Source organism: Macaca fascicularis, chromosome 3 (assembly GCF_037993035.2).
Source record: "Macaca fascicularis isolate 582-1 chromosome 3, T2T-MFA8v1.1".
Classification (NCBI taxonomy): Eukaryota; Metazoa; Chordata; class Mammalia; order Primates; family Cercopithecidae; genus Macaca; species Macaca fascicularis.
In genome coordinates this window covers 195,171,337-195,184,920 of record NC_088377.1, presented here as the reverse complement: position 1 = coordinate 195,184,920, position 13,584 = coordinate 195,171,337, and the positions used below count along the sequence as shown (strand labels likewise).

Below are 13,584 nucleotides of genomic sequence, written 5' to 3'. Positions count from 1 at the left end.
GAATCAGTTATTTTTCCAAGAAGATCCACATTCAAAATAAGCTCATGAAATGGGACAAAGTTTCCTTTCCGAATGCAGTGAGTGTTATAAAATTAGATTGTGGTGATGGTAGCACAACTCTGTAAATATGCTAAAACTCACTGAATTGCACTCGAAATGTGCTATGCAAACAATAACTCAATAAAGCCATTCCCTCGAAAACAGGGCTGTGGTCAGAAGAAAGCAATTCTGCAACTTAAAAGGGCTCCTCCTGAAGAGAAAATTCTTTATAAACATATAGCTCCAGGGAAGGTATGGACAACTGGGGAATTCCTGGACTTAGGATCTGACTTAGCCAAATGTATCAGTCTGTTTTCATGCTGCTGAAAAAGACATATTCAAGACTGGGTAATTATAAAGAAAAAGAGGTTTTGTGAACTCACAGTTCCACATGGCTGGGGAGGGCTCACAATCATGGCAGAAGGCAAAAGGCACATCTTCCATGGCGGCAGGGAAGAGAGAACTTGTGCAGGGAAACTCCCCCTTGTAAAATCATCAGACCTTGTGAGACTTATTCACTATCATGAGAACAGCATGGGAAAGACCCGCCCCCATGATTCAATTACTTCCTGCTGGGGCCCTCCCCCAACACGTGGGAATTATGGGAGCTACAATTCAAGATGAGATTTGGGTGGGGACACAGCCAGACCATATCACCAAATAAGTCAGTTTTCAGTGAATAGTAAGTGCAAGTATTCTCTCTGACTATTCAGACGATAGGAGAAGCAACCAGTTTTTTGGCATTCATAAGAAAGTCCATATTTCTACTATATAATTTTCAAATGTTAAGATTTTGGTATTGCATTGCAAATGAGAACCATCCAGCACCAGCCAAGCCCTCTTTTCATTCTTACTAAGATGGAGACATATATGGAACATCATCGTGTTCTAGAGTTGTGGAGCACATCTAGTCACACAGTTATGCCAAGGGCTCCTTTGCAAGACTTCAACATGTTTCTAAGCTCTGAAAAAGCAAAGTTTAACAATGGTCCCCAAAACTGGATTCCAGTAATCTTTTACCTTGCCAAAAGAATGCTAAAGGGAGATGTGATGATTTCCTCAAATACTGAATATTTATCAGGGGAAAAAAGATAAGACAGATTTAGTGGTGGTCCAAACTACAGCTCTAGAACCAAGTCCCAGGGAGGTAGAAATTAAGGTCAGTCAACATGTTTTTATCCAATTTTTAGACTTTATGATACTTAAATGCAGCTGACAGAAACATGAAGAAACAATGAATCTCTGTTGTAAGAGTTATTTTATTATAAGCTAGCTCAAACCAAACAATTGATATGTTGGCCACGTGCGGTGGCTTATGCCTGTAATCCCAGCACTTTGGGAGGTCATGGCGGGTGATCACCTGAGGTCAGGAGTTGGAGACCTGCCTGGCCAACATGGTGATACCCCATCTCTACTAAAAGTACAAAAATCGGCTAGGCGTGGTGGTGCTTGCCTGTAGTTCCGGCTACTTAGGAGACCGAGGCAGGAGAATTGCTTGAACCTAGGAGGCAGAGATTGCAGTGAGTTGAGATCATGCCACTGCACTCCAGTTGGGGCCACAGAGTGAGACTCCATCTCAAAACTAAATAAATAAAAAGAAAATGTATCACAACTCCTAAACACGGTCCTAAGTATAAAAACCTTTACACACAGTTACTACTGGAGAAGAGACCTCCATCCTTGGTTACCAGCTAACATAATAGGGTTTTCAATAGATACCATGTTCAAAAGCTAGACTGAAGAGGTTTACACTCAACTTTTTAAAGGCTATTTCAGAGGTTTACTATTTTTCTTAAGTTAGAATGGCTGCAAAGAGGCTGATCAGAGTGTTAGTGAAGAGGCCAAAGAAATTACCTGATTACTGGGGCCCTAACAGCTTGGCGATTCCTCCCTGCAAAATATAGGTGTGTGTGTGTCTGTGTGTGTGTATGATTTGAAAAGTTTAATTTTCTCCCCCTTAAGAAAAATTAGAGTGCAACTCTTTAGAGAATACTGAATTTGAGAAATTTCAATATGAGGAAGATTGCCCCTATTTTAATCCTCATCTTTTCCTCTTTCAAGTTCACCCTATTATTCTCAACAACCCACTTCTCTACCTCCATTGCTTTCCTCTTACAAGTAGCTCTGTAGGAAATGCTGCAATTTTTAGTATCTCTAAATCCTTCTAAGCACCAAATTCAAAGAGCTATTTTGGCAGCTGAAATGTAATAGGAAAGAGAATTTGGATCCAGGCTGGGGAGGATTCAGCTTTTTGCAGAGGAGTCCTTCAACTAAAGTGCAACTCCAGCTGCATCTCTTTCATGAAGCTCTCACTCCCTGGGTTCTCTCTGACCTCCCCTCTCAGCTGATGTCAGACCACCTCCTCTGCATCCTTTGCAATGGTTCCTGTTCGTTTCATTTGAGTGTGTATATGTTTCGATGTTTCACTAATTTCATCCAATAAAGCTCCTTAAAACTCATTTGGAAACAAAATCTTTTCTGCCCTGAACTTCTTCAGCGGCAAAAATTACTGATATGAAGCCATTGGTAATTTTACTGATTCTACTTAGTGTACTTTTTTTTTTTTTTTTTTTTTGCAGAAATTACAATGGGTTTATGGGCTTATGGGATGGTGCCTCAGACACCACTGGGGGTGTTATGTAATACATAACAAAAAACAATTTGTGTTAGCTTCTTGAATTCTGAAAATTCTGAATTCCTAATTTAACTCAAAGTTTTCAGGTAAGTACTTCGGGACTTTTACCAGCATAGGTTATACAGCATCTGGTTTGGATTATCACCTTGCTAAGATTTTAATGGACAACCATTGCACCAACTATATACTAAAGTGGTGCCTCCTGCAAAAAGAAAAAGATGTAGCAGGAAAATTATTTAAAAATAGGTGTCAAAACCTAACAGCATTGTAACCGAATTGGTGACCGTAATATAACACTACATGCATCTCTGTCCTTCTATATTCTCTGCAGGCCGAAGCAGCTTCTTGTGACCTCAGTTTATTAATCTGCATGTGATAATGCTGCCCCTGTGAGCCACACTGACACAGTGATTACCAAATTACCAGTCTGTACTATCTTCGCCTTGCAATCACTTTCCATTGCAAACTAAGAGAGGAAGGGAGTGGGGAGCCAAACGTTTTTTATGTCTTGAATCCTATTCTGAACAACTCCTGCCCCACATTAATTCATTCCTTCTAAATTTGAGAGAGCACCTACGAGGGATACAAAAAGTGAATGAGACAGGACAAGATCCCTGAGAGTGAAGCCGACATCGTAGCTGTGGAGATAGATAATAGTCACACCAACCAATAAACACACACTATGATCTCAAGGAAAGGAAAGGGTGTAGACGGCGAGCAACTGAGCAAGGATCATGATACCGGGGAAGGGGCACAGAGCATGGAGAATGATTTGAGTGTGAAGGTCTACAGGAAGAGCACTCCACAAAGAGCAAGGCAACATCTGGGTGAAGACAGTTCTAGGGAAGGAGAAGCAGGTGCAAAGGAGCTGGGACTCAATAAGGCTCAATGTGACCCTGGGACTCCAGCAAGGCCAGGGGTCAGGCTGGAGGCCTCTACAGCAGCCAACCAGTGTCACAATAAGAAATATGGTTTTGTCCTAGCAGACTGCAGAGCTAGTCAGTGAAATAATCTGACCTGTGTCTAAAAAGATCATTCTGGCTCATGATTTGTCTCTCAGGACACATGATCTATCACTGACCCAAAGTGGAAGCAGGGAAGCCAAGTAAGAGTCCACTTGCAGTCCAGGTGGGAAAGGATGACGGCACTGACTGAACTGGGACCCCTGAGGGAGGGGAGACGTGGTCAGAGTGATGCATCTGAAACCAGAGCTGCTGTTGACGCTATGAAGGAAGCTATGAGCTATGAAGGAAGAAAGAAACAAAGGGTCCCTGCAAGCTTCAGAGCCTGAATATCAGCATGAACAATGGTTCTGTGCACCAAGGTCAGGAAGCCCAGGGAGAAAGCGGTGGAAGAGGTGAATCCAGTTGTTTTGGCTCTGCTGGTTTTTATGACCCATTAGGCACATGAGAGGTGAAGTCTGGGGGAAATTGGTGTCAAAGCCTGAAGCGTAGAGGCTGAGATGCAAATTTGGAAGTCTTCAGAACACAGATTCTGCTTAAAGCTACTAAGATGAATGAGGCCACCTTGGAAAAGGCAGAAGAATGATGCTTGAGCCCTGGGCTGGAGAAGCAGCCAGGATAGGATAAAGAAAATGAGCAACACCTGAGATGGAGGGCAGGGTGACCCTCCATGGTGGTTAAAATTAGCCGGGTGTGGTGGCATGCACCTGTAGTCCCAGCTACTCAGGAGGCCGAGGCAGGATAATTGCTTGAACCTGGGAGGTGGAGGTTGCAGTGAGCTGAGATTGCATCACTGCACTCCAGCCTATGTGACAGAGCGAGACTCCATCTAAGAAAGAAAAGAAAAGAAGTCAAAAAAGTGCTGCCAGCAGGCCCTGGAGGGGTGGAAATGGCCTCCTTTCACTCTGGGAAGTTCCTCAGCTGGGCTACACATTAAACTGACTTAAGACAGATTAACAAGAGAAAAAGTATACACATCTATTACATTCCTGGGAGCATCACATAAAAGAAAAATGAATACTCGAAACTCAGAGACATCTAGCAGCTTATATACCATCTCCACAGGAAAAAGAGGGTGGATGTAGGCAACTTAGGGGAGAGTAAATGATTTCTGGGGCAGGTAAATGGCCCCTTAGCAGGACAGAAGACAGCCTGAGACAAAACTTGTCTGGGTGCAGTGTCAGCCTCCAATATCCTCTCCTGTGATATCAGCCAGCAATCCCTGGTTGATGAGGTTCTAGGGAGGGGATTCATGACAATTGTGTCCCCTCTGAAGGATCTGTCTTGTAGGTAAGAGGTACTCAGAAAGCTCCTCCCAGAATTTGCTGTTCCCCAAGTGACTGGGGGAGTTTGAAGTCCAAAGCAGTATATTTTGGGGTGTCATTTCCCGATCTCCTTCAGCGACTTAAGTGGGAACTGACCTCTGAATATGGTGGGAAGGAGGTCATTTGTGATGTGGACTGTGGACAGGTAATTATTCCATGCGGTGGTAAGAACCAAAGTCTGATGGGAGATTTTTAAGAGGAAATGAGGAGTTAAAAATAGTGGCATTTTACCACCAGGTTATTCAAGGGAAAGACTGGTAGCTGGAGGGGTACAGGGCACATCAGGGAAGTTGTCTTGTGAGTTTTTAAGCTTTTTTTGAGATAGAAAAATGTAAAAGCATGTTTGTCCCCCAATAAAAGCAACCCAGGAGCAGGAACACCAACTGCTCCAAGTGCCCCGGAACGGAGGGGCGTGGCCCTGCTCTGCAACAATGCCCGGCCCCTGCTCTGCTGAACTGTGCTACACTGGTGCTAACCTGGGGGCAATGTTCTGCACCAGCTGTTAGAGGCTGCTTCACACCTATCTTCCTGCCCAGAGGTAGAACCTCAGCACACCCACTCAAGACCCAAGATCATCTGAGATCTGCAAGTAAATCTTCTGGGGACAAACATAAAGAATTAAAGCACCCATAACATAGAAGGAATGTATTTCTTGATGCTGTTTACCAACACATGTATAACCCTCTTAAAGTAAATTCAGGGCCAGGCACGGTGGCTCATGCCTGTAATCCCAGCACTTTGGGAGGCCGAGATGGGTGGATTATGAGGTCAGGAGTTCGAGACCAGCCTGGCCAATATAGTGAAACCCCGCCTCTGCTAAAAATACAAAAATTAGCCAGGCATGGTGGCATGTGCCTGTAGTCTCAGGTACTCATGAGGCTGAGGCATGAGAATTGCTTGACTCTGGGAGGCGGAGGTTGCAGTGAGCCGAGATCGCGCCACTGACTCCTGCCTGAGCGACAGAGCAAGACTCTGTCTCAAAAAAGTAAAAAATAATAATAAGTAAATTCAATATGTGACCATTCATATTTTCATTCACAAAAAATTGAATGAGTTAACTGTTCATTTTATGACAGTGTTCATAAGGAATCTTATAATGAAATCCTTGAAGACGGCAGGTTTTTAGTTCATTTGAAATATATTGAATTAATACAGAAAAATACATGCCACATTTTCAGTAAAAGAGCTACATAAAATGAGGTCTCTCTGTAATAAGCTCTGTATTGTTTGCCTGTAGAAATCATTTAATTACCATTCTTTTTGTACTTCCAATAGGTATTTTTTGGTACTCTACTATCTGCATTTTTCTATCCATGTCTACGAGTGAGTAGTATTAAAATAACCAGACACTGAATCTGTCACTGTTTTCAAGATTTCATTCCTATCCAGCTGTGGTCTGAATTTTTCCATTTAAAAGGACCATAACTACACTTTTTTGACCAAGTCTGTTGTTTCATCCTCTGTAGAATGAACAAATGTTTCTTAGCCCTTCACAGCATGCATTACCAGAAACAATGACAGACTAGAAACTTCCAAAATTCTTTATAATTCTAATTCCCAACAGGCACATTGAATCCATTCTACAATACCTTGCACGTGTGGTGATACACTGAAGCTATAAAGAACTCAATGTTGTGAATTTTGCGTCTCACATTCAGCTAAAAAAGAACAGGATCAATGTATCAATTCTTGTTGTCTTCTTTCAATTAAGCAAAAAACTTCCAGCCTCTAAATTTCAATCCAGGAATCTGGTCTCTCAAATTCATAGAAAAAAAATCTGTGTCTATTTCCTTAAAAGCCCTCCAGATACCTAAAAACACTTACCATGCTTCCATCCCAGGTCTCTGCTTTCCTAGTGTATCAGTTGGCGTTCTCAGGAGAAACAGAATGAATGGGATGGACACACACATATAGAAAGATTTATACTAAGGAATTCGTTCATGAGATTATAAGAGCTGGCAAGTCCAAAATCTGGACAGACCAGCAGGCTGCAAACCCAGGGAAAAGCCAGTGCTGCAGTTCAAGCTCCGAGGCCATTTGCTGCAGAATTCCCCGTTACTCCTGGGAGGTCAGTCTCTCACTCTATTTAGACCTCCAACTGATGGGACAAGGCCCACTGCACCAGGGAAGGTAGTCTGCGTTACTCAAAGTCCACTGATTTAAGTGTTCATCTCATCCAAAACACACTCACAGAAATATCCAGAATGATGTCTCACCACATAGCTGGGCACTGCAGCCCAGCCAAGTGGACACGTGAAATTAGCTATCACACCTAGATTAGACAACATCATTTATCCAAATTCCCTTTCCCAATACAACTTCTAATCTTTTGTGATCCTGATTCCTCTCTTCTGGATGAAGGCCAGTTTGTCTATCCCTCTTTGTATTTGGCATCCCAAACTGAACAATCCAGCTGTGATTTGATCAACACAAAACCATCAGAATGCTTAGCTCTTGGCCAACAAACATAGGAAAAAATGCTCTTCATCACTCATCATCAGAGAAGTGCAAATCAAAGCCACAATGAGATACCATCTTACAGCACTCAGAAAGCTATTATTTGAAAGTCAAAAAACAACAGATGTTGGCAAGGATGCAAAAAAAAGGGAATGGTTATATACTATTGGTAGAAATGTAAATTAATACAACCTCTATGGGAAACAGTATGGAAATTTCTCAAAGAACTAAAAATGGAACTATACTTTGATCTACCAATAATGCTACGGGCATCTATCCGAAGGAAAATAAATTATTTTATCAAAAAGACACCTGACTCATATGTTTATTGCAGCACTATTCACAACAGTAAAGTCACAGAAGCAACCTAAGTGTCCATTAATGGATGACTGGAGTTTTAAAATGTGGTACATATACACGATGCAATACTACTCAACCATATGAAAGAATGAAAACGTGTCTTTTCCAGCAAGAGGGGCAGAAATGGAGGCCATTATCCTTAGTGAAATTGCTAGAAAAAAAATATTAAAAACTGGGGTTGGGAGCAATGGCTCATGCCTGTAATCCTAGCACGCTAGAAGCCAGAAGCGAGTGCATTGCTTGAGTCTGGGAGTTTGAGACCAGCCTGGGCAACACAGAGAAACCCTGACTCTACAAAAATTACAAAAATTAACCAGACATGGTAAGATGTGCCTGTGGTCCCAGCTACTCAGGAGGCTGAGGTGAGAGGATCACCTGAGCCTGGGAGGCCGAGGCTACAGCGAGCCAAGATCATGCAACTGCACCCCAGCCTGGGAGACAGAGTGAGACCCTAACTCAGAAATTAAAAAGTTAAAAGCCACACATCCTCACTTATAATTGGGAGTTAAACAATGGATATATAGCAACATATAGAGGGCAATCATCGACACTGTAGACTCCAAAGGTTGGAGGGTGGGAGGGGTGTGGGGTATAACATACTATGCAGTGGGTACAATGTACACTCTATGGATGATGAGCACACGAGAAGCCCAGACTTTACCACTACACACTATATCCACATAACACAACTGCCCTTGTACCCCTAAATCCATAAGAATAAAATAATTAAAAGAAAAAAGAATGCTTAGCTCTTAAGTACTAACTTTGTCTTAGCTAGTGGTCTTTGCTATTAATGTAACAGAAACCTACAACATATCTCTTCTACCTTGAAACAGATTTCTTCATAAAACCTGAGTTCAAAGGCCCTTTAGTGCTCTTAAAATATATTTCACTTATAAAGAAAAATACCTGTGTAACACTTCTGTTTGTCTCCTTGGTTTATTTTGTTCCAACTTTTATGTATTAGAAGTCCTTCCACCCAAGCTTCTCTGTTGCTGTTCTTCCTACGGCTTCGCTATTATTAGCTCTAAGTTCTTTGGTGTTTGCTCCCAGGATCAAATCGCAATTCAGTCTCCACTTTTCAAAGCGGATGCTGCTCATGTGTTGGTCCTCCCCATTGCTTCCACGGACTTCCTTGTCCCCAGCATCTCAAGAGCACATCCTTACACCTAGTCAAGGGAGTCCTCTGCCTTTTCTTAGTGAAGTATCTTCTATTCCTCAGCCTTCGCAAGTTATAGATACCCAAGTTTCATTTTACATTTCGTTTATTTTTTTTCTTTTTTTAAACACCTCACTGTGGTAGCAAATTGCCAATACATACTAATTTTATCCCCTTTAAGAAATATCTTTAATCATGATTTTTTTTTATTCTGCCTTGGATTAACAATTTGAGAGAATCATCTCTCTCATCCATTCTATCTTTCACAGAGTCATTTGCTTCTAAACACCTTGTAGAAACATCCAAACCTAAACCACAATGCTTATGTTAATATAATAATAATCATCTCAATCTGCTTTTGCTGGGGCCCTGAAAATGATAACCCAAAATGAAGACCTCAGAAGCAAACATTTCTCCCCACTCCCCTTCCTGCCCTTCTGTTTCTGGCCCCTCATTTTCTCCCGAGGCTGCCCAGAGAAACTAGGACCCTCTTCCCCAACATAGTCATAGGAACCAGATCCTCTGCTCCCAAGAGCCAGCCATAAAACCTAAAACTACTACTCCAACTTTCCCCCGCCTTTCGGTGTAAAAACTGACCATAACGAAATTACCTGCTCTACCTTGTTCAACTGTGGGTCATAAGACCCCCATTGCAGTAAAGGTGCTTCCCCGTGCCCAGAAGGAAGGAATTCTGCAGAGCAGCCAAGAAGAATCTAGATGGTCAGATCTCACTGGGTTTTCCCACTCAGCGTACTGGCATCAGATCAGACCCTTGGTGCCCAATCCTATTTCCGCACAGCTGTCCATAGTTTGTTGAACCTAAGCATAAAAATGGACAGACTCCTATCTTTGGGTCTTCATTCTGAAAGCGCATGTGTAAAACTGTGATGAAACAAATTTGTAAGCCTTTTCTCCTGTTCACCTGTCTTTCATCAGCTGATTTCCAGTGAACCTTCAGAAGACAAAGGAGCTTTCCCTTGGCCCCTACAATGTTTTTGCAGAATGCATTAGACTTGTAATTAAATAATTAGCTGTGTAATCACTGTCTATTTCTGCCACTAGAATGGAAGACACAAGAAGGAAGGGGAGGACTATATTTTATTCACTGAGGTATCTCAGTGCCTGCATATGAGACGCTCAATCAATAGTGAGAATTTAGAAGTAAGAAGTAAGGAGGGTCCCATTACTCCTTCAATCATTCAAGAAATGATTAGGGTAAGTGAGATTCAAAGTGCTCACTGTTACCACTATACCCTTTTTGCCCTCCCCCTCAAGCCTTCTAATAAAGTCATTAGAGCTGGAGGAATTCAGGTTCACCCTCTCACATTGTCCTGGTCCACACTGATGAGGATGCTGAGAACAGGGAAAATGCCCCAACTGTATGAAATTGAAAAATGATGGAGGAGAATCAAAGAATAACTGGCCAGGTGCAGTGGGTCACACCTGTAATCCCAGCATTTTGGGAGGCTGAGGTGGGCATATCACTTGAGCTCAGGAGTTCGAGACCAGCCTGACCAACACAGTGAAACCCCGTCTTGACTAACAATACAAAAATTAGCTAGGCATAGTGGACCGTGCCTGTAATCCCAGCTACTTGGGAGGCTGAGGCAGGAGAACTGCTTGAGCTTGGGCAGCAGAAGCTGCAGTGAGTCAAGATCATGCCATTGCCCTATAGCTTGGGCAACAGAGCGAGACTCCATCTCAAAACAAAAATAAAAAAACCTCATCTTAGATCGCTAGTTAGCAAAATATTTTCCCACCCGCTCCTTTGCATAGGTAACAGAGACACAGGAAACTGCTTGTCACACATAGGATGATTGACAGTTTTAGAAAACCCCCAAGGGCCCCTCAACCCACAGTCATCTCCCTGCTTCTGTAGGACAGGGGGCCCAGTTGCTGACTTCCTGGGATACAGAAAGAGAATAAAGTACTGAACACAATAGCAACACAACTCTTAATCACGGAACCTAAATTCAACAACTGAAAAGACAAAAGATGAAGTGCTTTCCAGCACTTGCAGCACAGAAGAGAAACTAAAAAGCAAAGTCACAAGCAGAGACCAGAGAATGGAAACATTGGATAAGCTTCCAAATGCTTTCAATGCGACCTCAGTGAATAGGGCATTAAGAATATTTTATTGAATAAGATGTTTTATATGTTGAAGAGTATCCTTGTTGTCTAGCAAGGCCAATGCTTAATCTCTTCTCTTAAGATGACACAGTGACGCACATCTGAGTGGGATACTGATTTTCTACCTACTACCTAGGTGAATCTGGGCAGTTTTCTCATTTAACTTCTTTAAGCCTCATTTGAAAAGTAAAGATGTTAGTACCTCCATCCAGGGTTGTTGGGGGGCTTTGTGAGATGCAGCAGGCAAAGTGCTGATCTCTTTGCTAAGCAGTGAATAAACAACGACTATTGGAAGAAAGGCTTCTGAGTAGCAGGCTTTTCAGGCCTGATCACCCCCATGGCTGCTCCAATCACCCCTTAGCCATGCCTCCATCCCACATCCTGCAGAACCCAAATGCTCCTAGTCCTGAATATGAAAGCCACTGCTCCAAGTATATGGCTGAGTTTTTTTCTTGCTCTTAAATTCTTGGAAGAGGGAATGGTTCCATCAAGCACTAGTGTCCTTGGCAGTCTCCTGATCCTCAATTTTGGCTAAATTTTGTCAACATCTCAAGCACTCAGCATCTGCAAGCCTGGGACAGGCTCCAGTCCCTCTTGCTGGGTGTCTGTAGCTTTGCTGGCTATTGTAGAGGTTACTCATTTGAATGCTCTGGCTTGTAAGGACTAATACAAACTAGAAATAAGACACTTCCTTCTGTTGAAAATCAGGAGGAAAGTTTTTTCTTCTTCTGTTTCTTAGAGCTTTACCTTAGAAAACTTGTAATTATAAGCACCTTTTCTTTTTTTCTTTTTTTTTTTTTTTTTTTTTGACGGGGTTTCACTCTTGTTGCCCAAGCTGGAGTGCAATGGCACATGCTTGGCTCACTGCAACCTCCACCTCCCGGATTCAAGCGATTCTCCTGCCTCAGCCTCAAAAATAGCTGAGATTAAAAGCACCTGTCACCATACCTGGCTAATTTTTTGTATTTTTAGTAGAGACGGGGTTTCACCATGTTGGCCAGGCTGGTCTTGAACTCCTGACCTCAGGTGATCCACCCGCCTCAGCCTCCCAAAGTGCTGGGATTACAGGTGTGAGGCACCACGCCTGGCCTATAAGCACTTTTTCATCTCTTGGAAGTGCATCCTTGTGAAGACTAAATAGGGAGGGCTTTGTCAGCTTTATGACCCGGGGATCGTGTTCCCAAAGATCTGGAACCATCTTTTTAAAATGCAAACATCAAGGGAGACAGAACCCCTGTCTCCCAGTTTCTGGAGCCTAACATTGGTGGACACTTTGCTCTAATATGCAAAACTACCTTCTATCATGAAGATATGAGAGGCTTTTCCCCCCTCTAAATAAAGCCAGTAAGCAGCTAGTAAAGTTAGGATGAACTATGTTTGACAAATGATGCTGTCAAATCCTCTTACTTAAGGGTGAGCTACTGTTTATCTTGAAAACATGTATTTAATGGGTTGCGTCTGCCTGGCTATATAAGAGAATTCTTTCTTTGTAATATTTTAGCATATTGTCTGTGATGTGCATCACCATTCTGGTTTAATGCTTATTCAAATAATAAAAGTGTTCTCTTTCTCCACTACCTTTGTGGAGAAGATTTCTAGGTTGGGAGAAGATTTTGTTTTCAATTATATTTTCCCAATAGGCTTTACTATAAAGATTCCACAAGGGAATTTCCAGTAGGTGCACAAAGGGCATTCTTGCTTCCACTAAACCTTAGTGTAAGTTGAACATGCCTCCCCTCATTTGCATTTAATATTAAAGAGCTCAAGGAAGAAAGAAGGAACTAAATGCATGATGAAGCAGTCAGAAAACTTCTGGAATAAGAAGCACTTGTGACAAGACCATGTAACAACCTGACTTCACCTAAATAAAGCTGTCTGTAAAGAGTCAGCATCTTCGCTCTTCATATTTCTGCTTTGCAGAATTCCCTAGGTCAGCAAAGGAACAACGAGGGTCTGTCTTCTGTCATTCCACCTGAGGGCATAACCCTACTGAACAGCAATGCCGTTCCTGTGCTCACTGAAGTTAGTCCTGGTAGAAGCTGACGTCACCGTCAGCAAGAGGAAGTTTCTTCATGATCATTAGTTGGCCTATCAATCTAATTCCACTTTCTCCTTACCTTTATGAAGGGCAATTTCCTCTTCCAACCAAACTGCAGTGACTCTCTGAGATTCTGTACCTACCCATTATGGTGGTCTGGGAGAAGAGGGTTTTGACCTTTATCTGCAGATGACTGTACTGCACTACACTGACTTTTCAGCTCTTCTTCATCTCTTAAATTTGGCACTGAATCTATTTTCAAGGAACTAATTTCCATGAACAAAATTCTACTCCCCATATATTTGCAGGGTGGTCCTAAAACGTTTCTAAGCGCTTTGAATATTTTGGATCACACAGAAGCTTCAGGAATGCATTAACTGTCATTAGCATTGTTAATGTACTAGGGAATTTTAAAATTTGCATAAGAGCATTTTAGCATTATCTCCTTTATTATATATATTGAAGAAGAAGAAGAAGAA

At 42.2% G+C, this 13,584-nt stretch overlaps 1 protein-coding gene across 2 annotated transcripts in view; it reads right to left on the bottom strand.

The window, feature by feature from the left end:
• DPP6 (dipeptidyl peptidase like 6) overlaps positions 1-13,584 on the bottom strand; it is a 1,022,456-nt gene that overhangs the window by 995,120 nt on the left and 13,752 nt on the right. The window lies entirely within an intron of this gene.